We start from the raw sequence: 8,650 nt of genomic DNA on the forward strand, positions 1-8,650 counted from the left end.
ATTTTGATATTTATGAGTAGTTTAGACCAATCTGTCATTGAGGGCCTATTGGAAAGACCTTTGAATGACACGATTGACTTTTACTCCTATCAGAAGACATGTACTCACTCATTCATCCTTTCAAAAAGCACTTATTTAGGACTTTCTAAGCCCTAGATGTTAGGGATATGATAATGGTCAGCTGGGGGGTATATATGTCAAATAAGGAATCACTCAAAGTAATAGATCATTACAGACCATGATTAGTGATATAAAGGAAAGTGACAGATTATACTCAGAACATTTATCCTTCTCCAGGGGATCTTCCCAATCCAGGGATCGAACATGGCTCTCCTATATTGCAGGCAGACTCTTTACCCTCTGAGCCACCAGGGAAGCCCTTAGAACATATAACAGGTCTCACTTACTTGAGAATTTTGAAGAAGCCTTGCCTGACATTTGAGTTAATATATAAGGGGTGAATAGGAATGAATAGTAAAGGATACAGAGATGGGGGAAGCATTGCAGGCAGAGGCCCCATGGAAGAGAGGTATAAGAAGAAACAGAATATTCAAGGAACTAAGAGAGGGCTGCTGTTGGTGAAATTCAGAGATGAGGATATGATATAAGGTGAAGAGGTCTTATAATATAAGAGTGGAGAGGTCATCTCTACTCTTTTCAGCAAATGCCATGAGCATTCCTCACCTTCAGTTCTTTCCTTGTTCTGGGAAAATTCTCCTGGTCATCTATCTCTTAAACAAAGCCTTACTCATCTTGTTTTCTGAACTTTGGCATCCAGAAAGTGGGGGTGAAGGCAAAGGGCTCTCATGTATATTCAACACTTGCCATTCACCAAGCTGAGTCCTTTATACGTATGATCTTTAACACCCTTATCCTAACACTGTGAGCTAGTGCCCTTTCTACCATCTTACCATGGGAGAAATTGGTTCTCAGAAATCCTGAGTCATTGGTCCAGTGTCAGATAGCTTAACTAATAAGCCCAGATGAAAATTCAGGTTTGCCTGACTCCAAAGATTCTGCTCTTTCTCATACATTGACTTGCTTGCAAGGACACATTCAAAGAAAGAGTATTCTGAACATCAAGAAAAAAATGTGTAAAACAATGTAATTAGCATTATAGATGTTGTCTCAGATGGAGCCAAAGGTCCCCATTCCAATCTCAGTGTGTTGCACCTTCATGAAATTCTTTCTAAAACTTCTTCCTCCATGTCTTTCTCTCAATTACTTACCTGCAGCACAGATGTCCCAAACTCTCTCATTTTTCATTCCCAATCTTTCCAAAACTTTCCCCAAACCTAGTCTGTGTTGCTGACGCTGGTCTTTCTTACTCTTAACTCTCATCTTCAGGATTTATTCATCCCTTTCTTACGGTACCTTTCTCCTCTGTCCAATGTTAATCCTGGTGTGGTGTCAGTGATCAGGGTGGCAGAAAAAGGATCTTTACAAATCAGGAGGAGCAGGAGATGACCTGAATGTCCAAATGGTTTAAAGTGGATAGTAGTTCATTTTTTTCCTTTACATTTATTTTTTTCTGTATCCACTTCAAAATTCTTTCAACTCTCAAGTGTTAAAGAATCTGCCTGCAATGCAGGAGACACAGGAGATGTGGGTTTGATCCCTGGGTCTGGAAGATCCCCTGGAGAAGGGAATGGCTATCCACTCTAGTTTTCTTGCCTGAAGAATTCCATGGACAGAGGAGCCTGGTGGGCTATAGTCCATGGGGTCACAAAGAGTTGGGCACAAGTGACCCCCCCACACACACACACAAACACAATAACTGTCCAAAGTGATTCATAGTTTGCTTTCTGTTTCCTCATCTTGGGAGAGTCTGTTAGTGCCCACAGTCTTGAGCTACTCTGCACTTCCCAGCATCTCTTTTGCAGCTGGATTGGCCATGGACTAGTTCTACTCTATGGAGTTTGAGCAGAAATGATATGTGTTACTTCTGCACTGAGATGGGTGAGTATCCAGTTTGTCTTTTCCAAACTTTTTTCCCTGTTTGCTGTTTGGATAATACTAGGTGACCTTAAAGCCACCATATGGAAGCACTCTGAGTCCTTGAGTCATTGCTTAGAAGAGAATCAATCCACATTAGACTATAATGTGAGTGAGAAATAAACTGTTGTTACATTGTTTTAGTAGTGCTAATTAAGCTAATACTTTATTTTTTAATATTTTAGTTAAAATCATCAATAAGTTCATAATTATAATGAAGTCCACCTTATCAGTCTTTTCATCTGTAGTTAGTATTCTTTATGCTCTGTTTTAAATTTTTGTCTAACTCAAGATCATAGAGGCATTTTCTGATACTCTATTTTAGAAATTTTATTGTTTTGCCTTTTACATTTTGGTCTAACTAATATGTATATCAAGTTAATTTTTGTATAAAATTTGAGGATCATGGTTAATTTTCCATATGGATATGCAATGAACCCAGCATCACATATTGAAAAGATCATCCCTCTCTCACTGGGTTTCAGTAGCCCCTTCATTGAGTATCAGATATAGCAGATAGTCTCTAAAACGGCTTCATGGATCCCCACGTTCTTTTCTTTCTTTTTTTCTTTTTTTGGCTGCACATACAATATTGTTAAGTTTTAAAAAAAAAAAAAAAAAGCTTATGGGATCTTAGTTCCCCTACCAGAGACTGAACCTGTGCCCTGGGCAGTGAAATCACACAATCCTAACCACTGGAACACCAAGGAATTCCTGTGACTCACCTCTAATGAACAGATATGGCAAAAGTGACTAGAGTTCCTTCTGTGATTAGGTTACCAAAGACCATGAGTTCCATTTACCCTCGCTTTCTCTCCTTCTTCAGTAAAGAATTTCGTATTTTCCCCTTGTAATCTAGTGTGTGCTGTGCTGAGGTTGGAGGGAAGTGATGTCATAGGTCTAATGGTCTAGTTTGGTTGATATTGTGCAGAAAAAGATGACACCAGAAAGGTCCCTGACACTTGAACTGTTAGAAGGAGCCTCGCCTGGTTACCTGCAGGACAAGACATCACAAACGAGTGCTCAGGTGCAAGATAAAATCAAACCAAATTTCCAGGTGCTACACTAGGTTGGGTCAGGATGCCTTGTATGTCAGAAAGGGGAGAGCCTACCCCATCTGAGTTACATGACAGGAAGCCAAATTTATCCAGATTTTGTTATCTGGAGTTAACCTTCTGTCAGTAGTATTACCACATATAAAATTGACCTCTTTTTTCTGTTTTTATAAGATTCTGCTTAAGAAAAATCTGAGCTATAAAATTTCATTTTCCAGCCGCATCAATTTTCTGCAAGATAAGACATAAATCAAATAAATATTTCTTTGTCCCCTCCCTTTCATCCTTCTCCCATCTGGACGTAAAACATGTATTTAGAATATAAACATAAGAGATGGGTAGGCAGGGCTGTGAAAGAGTCAACATGCCTTTGGCTAGAGAGTTACTACGTTCATCCTTGGAAAAGAAGGGAAAAAGGATAAAAAGAAATGACTTGTTCAATGTCCAAATTCTTATTTTATGGATGTAAAATGTCCATGTTGCTACAGGATTTCCATGGTCTACAGCCATTCTCAGATAGTGGTCCTCTGTGCAGCTTGTTCAACAGAGTTGTACCAACCTACGGGAGGGAAGGCCAGGCTCACAGAGGGTGTTCATATAGAAGAAAGCAACACTAATGACCCACACAATTTCCTGAATTTGAGTGATATCACAGAAATCAGTTCCAAATCAGTTCCTTATCAGTTCCATAATTCTACTTAATCTATCAAGATAAGGTAATTACGTTTAATTTTGTAAGGGATACAGCAGTGACCTCCTGTTTTGGTATCAACTTTTCAATAAAGTGTTGATTATGGGCAAAAGCCAAGAACATTGATTTTCAGAGTCCAGAGAACATGCTTCTTTTCTTCTTGGTAAGTGAGCTAGTCTACTGCTGCTTCACCATTTTCTTGATTTAAGACCAAGGTTCCAGACAAAAGAGATACAAGCCACAGTGGTGGCTGGAGTGTAGTTGACTTTTTACATGGATAATTTTCAATCAAACCACAGCCTATCACTTTATTTCGCAATTTCCTGAGGTTCTAGAAACTCCGCAGTCTGCTAGTCCTGGCAGGAGGAGCAGAAGGTATTTTTAAGCTTCCATCTTGTCATTTATTCAGCTAATGTGCTTGGGCGCATCTTTATTCCTCTTCACCAGGCACGTGCGGCTGCTGACAGAGTGCCGGGGTCCCAGATTTCATCAGAGTCTGTGCAATGGGAAAGTCACATGAAAAAGAAGGGAGAGGTTCAGTTAAGTCTGTTTGGGTTGGCATATGTGCTTCTTATGAAGTATTGCCAGGGAGGGAAAGCTTTAGAGAGTGACTTTGCCACTTCGCACAAAAGCAAAATAAAGCAATTTCACTTCCATTTCCTAGGAGCATGGCAAAATCCCAAGCCCCTTAGTTCCTGTCATTTATTCCTCCCTACAACTCTGTGAGGCAGATACTATTATTTTAGATAAAAAACTGGGTTAGACACAGAGTAAGAACTGGTATGAAATTCCATAGGTTGTAAGTAGTTAATCCAGGGTTCAAACCCAAGTCTATCTGATTCCAAGGTCCATTCCCACAACTCACACAACACTGATTTGTTATAGTAATAAGATGTTCAAGGGAGCGAACAATGGTGCATTTTACAATGGGAAAATATGCAGAAAAATGATAAAAATATGGAAAGATATCCAGTATATATTTTTGTCTATTTATATATTAAAAATGACCAACATTCACCTACTATGTGGCAGCCACAGTTTTAGGTGCTAGAAAATACAAATACCTTGTCCTCCCAAGGCCTGTTGCTTCAAGATTTGGCTCAAGCAATAACCTATCATCAACACTGTTATTCCTGCCCACAGTAAGTGCAGGGAACACAATAAATTGGAGCTCTGTGACTGGAGGGGATGTTTCAGCTTGAGTGGAGTAGAAGGACATCTCCAAGGAGGTGAGATCTAAGTGATGAGAAGAAGGCAGTCATTGTGCTTTCACAGTCGGGGAGGACAGCAAGTACAAGTACACAGAGAAGTGGAAAACATGTATGTCAGCTGGGATGGAAATAAGGGAATGGGGGCTCAGGCGTAACGGTGGGGGGGATACTGGGAACATCAGTGGGGGGAGTGGTAGGAGATTTGAGGGGCTAGCAGGGGCCAGATCATACAGGACCCTGTAGACCACATTAAGGAGTTTAGATTTTATTTTTCAGTCCAGTTCAGTTCAGTTCAGTCACTCAGTCATGTCCAACTCTTTGCGACCCAATGAATTGCAGCATGCCAGGCCTCCCTGTCCATCACCAACTCCTGGAGTTCACTCAGACTCACGTCCATCGAGTCAGTGATGCCATCCAGCCATCTCACCCTCTGTCGTCCCCTTCTCCTCCTGTCCCCAATCCTTCCCAGCATCAGAGTCTTTTCCAATGAGTCAACTCTTCGCATGAGGTGGCCAAAGTACTGGAGTTTCAGCTTTAGCATCATTCCTTCCAAAGAAATCCCAGGGCTGATCTCCTTCAGAATGGACTGGTTGGATCTCCTTGCAGTCCAAGGGACTCTCAAGAGTTTTCTCCAACACCACAGTTCAAAAGCATCAATTCTTCAGTGCTCAGCCTTCTTCACAGTCCAACTCTCACATCCATACATGACCACTGGAAAAACCATAGCCTTGACTAGAAGGACCTTTGTTGGCAAAGTAATGTCTCTGCTTTTGAATATGCTATCTAGGTTGGTCATAACTTTTCTTCCAAGGAGTAAGCGTCTTTTAATTTCATGGCTGCACTCACCATCTGCAGTGATTTTGGAGCAAAAATAAATAAATAAATAAATAAAGTCTGACACTGTTTCCACTGTTTCCCCATCTATTTCCCATGAAGTGATGGGACCAGATGCCATGATCTTCGTTTTCTGAATGTTGAGCTTTAAGCCAACTTTTTCACTCTCCTCTTTCACTTTCATCAAGAGGCTTTTTAGTTCCTCTTTACTTTCCGCCATAAGGGTGGTGTCATCTGCATATCTGAGGTTATTGATATTTCTCCTGGCAATCTTGATTCCAGCTTGTGCTTCTTCCAGCCCAGCATTTTTCATGATGTACTCTGCATATAAGCTTATTAGCAGGGTGACAATATACAGCCTTGACGTACTCCTTTTCCTATTTGGAACCAGTCTGTTGTTCCATGTCCAGTTCTAACTGTTGCTTCCTGACCTGAATACAAATTTCTCAAGAGTCAGATCAGGTGGTCTGGTATTCCCATCTCTTTCAGAATTTTCCACATTTTATTGTGATCCACACAGTCAAAGGCTTTGGCATAGTCAATAAAGCAGAAATAGATGCTTTTCTGGATCTCTCTTGCTTTTTTGATGCTTTTATTGTGTTTTTAGTGTTATGGAAAACCAGTGCTGTGTTGTAAGTAGGGAAGGAATATGATCTGGTTGCTTTGTAAGGACTGAAATATGATAGTGCAAGAATGCAGCATTAGAGGAGGAGCCAAGATGGCGGAGGACTAGGACGGGGAGAACACTTTCTCCCCCACAAATTCATTAAAAGAGCATTTAAACGTCGAGTAAATTCCACAAAACAACTTCTGAATGCCGGCAGAGGACATCAGGCACCCAGAAAAGCAATCCAACTCTTCGAAAGGAGGTAGGAAAAAATATAAAAGACAAAAAAATAGACAAAAGAGGGAGGGATGGAGTTCCGTCCCGGGAAGGGAGTCTTAAAAAGAGAGAAGTTTCCAAACACCAGGAAACCTTCTCACTGCCGAATCTGTGCCGAGCTTTGGAAGCACAGAGGGCAACATAACAGGAAGAAAAAATAAATAAACAATTAAAACTCGAAGATTGCGAGTCCTACGGTAACTCCCCCAGCGGAGAAGCAGCGCAGACGCCTGCACGCGCCATTAGCAAGCGGGGGCTGGGCAGGGAGGCACAGCACGGGCTGCATCGCTTAGAGTAAGAATCTGGCCTGAATACCCTGAGCGCTATCTGAGCGAAATAATTTGGGCTAGCAAACCAGACTGTGGGATATCTACCATGTGAAAAGCCAGCCCCAACCTAAGACACCGCCAGGCCAGCGCACGGAACAAAGAATTGATCAGAGATAGCCGGCTGCAGACCTTCCCCCTCCGGTGACAGGCAGCCAGAGCCGGAAGGGGGCAATCGCAGCCCCAGAGAGACATTATCTATAAAACTGTAAGCAGGCTTCTTTGCTAACTAAAACTTTTGGGGGGTCTGGACGGTTAACATCTGCCTGAGAAGGTGCGCCGGTTTTACACCCAGATAACCGAGTGGCGGGGAGGCGATAAGTCGCAGCATTGGCGCTCGCCAAACACCTTATCACTTGAGCTGCTTGGACCTGGGAAGAGCACAAAACTCAGGCCCAACTGAGTCTGCGCCTCTGAGGACTACCCGAGTGCCTGAACCTGAGCGGCTTGGACCTGGGAGGTACATGCAACCCAGGGCCAGCCTCGGATTGTTCCCAGCGGAACAACCTAGAGCCCGAGCAGTGTGGGCAGGGAGGCTACACGCGCCGTGAGCGGGGGCAGATCCAGTGTGGCTGAGGCACTGCGAGCGCACTCCAGTGTTATTTGTTTGCAGCATCCCTCCCTCCCTCCCCACAGCGCGACTGAACAAAGAGAAGAAATACAGCTCCACCCATCAGAACACCGACACAAGCTTCCCTAACCAGGAAACCTTGACAAGCCACCTGTACAAACCCACACACAGCGAGGAAAAGCCACAATAAAGAGAACTCCACAAACTGCCAGAATACAGAAAGGACACCCCAAACTCAGCAATTTAAACAAAATGAAGAGACAGAGGAATAGCCAGCAGATAAAGGAACAGGATAAATGCCCACCAAACCAAACAAAAGAGGAAGAGATAGGGAATCTACCTGATAAAGAATTCCGAATAATGATAGTGAAATTGATCCAAAATCTTGAAATTAAAATGGAATCACAGATAAATAGCTTGGAGACAAGGATTGAGAAGATGCAAGAAAGGTTTAACAAGGACCTAGAAGAAATAAAAAAGAGTCAATATATAATGAATAATGCAATAAATGAAATTAAAAACACTCTGGAGGCAACAAATAGTAGAATAACAGAGGCAGAAGATAGGATTAGTGAATTAGAAGATAGAATGGTAGAAATAAATGAATCAGAGAGAATAAAAGAAAAACGAATTAAAAGAAATGAGGACAATCTCAGAGACCTCCAGGACAATATTAAACACTACAACATTCGAATCATAGGGGTTCCAGAAGAAGAAGACAAAAAGAAAGACCATGAGAAAATACTTGAGGAGATAATAGTTGAAAACTTCCCTAAACTGGGGAAGGAAATAATCACCCAAGTCCAAGAAACCCAGAGAATCCCAAACAGGATAAACCCAAGGCGAAACACCCCAAGACACATATTAATCAAATTAACAAAGATCAAACACAAAGAACAAATATTAAAAGCAGCAAGGGAAAAACAACAAATAACACACAAGGGAATTCCCATAAGGATAACAGCTGATCTTTCAATAGAAACTCTTCAAGCCAGGAGGGAATGGCAAGACATACTTAAAATGATGAAAGAAAATAACCTACAGCCCAGATTATTGTACCCAGCAAGGATTTCATTCAAGTATG

The 8,650-nt window shown here is 41.8% G+C and overlaps 1 pseudogene; it reads left to right on the forward strand.

Annotated features, from left to right (window-relative positions):
* The first annotated feature begins 3,414 nt into the window (after positions 1-3,414).
* Positions 3,415-3,667, forward strand: LOC113887696 (annotated as a pseudogene).
* Positions 3,668-8,650: the final 4,983 nt, after the last annotated feature.

Source organism: Bos indicus x Bos taurus, chromosome X (assembly GCF_003369695.1).
Source record: "Bos indicus x Bos taurus breed Angus x Brahman F1 hybrid chromosome X, Bos_hybrid_MaternalHap_v2.0, whole genome shotgun sequence".
NCBI classification, from domain to species: domain Eukaryota; kingdom Metazoa; phylum Chordata; class Mammalia; order Artiodactyla; family Bovidae; genus Bos; species Bos indicus x Bos taurus.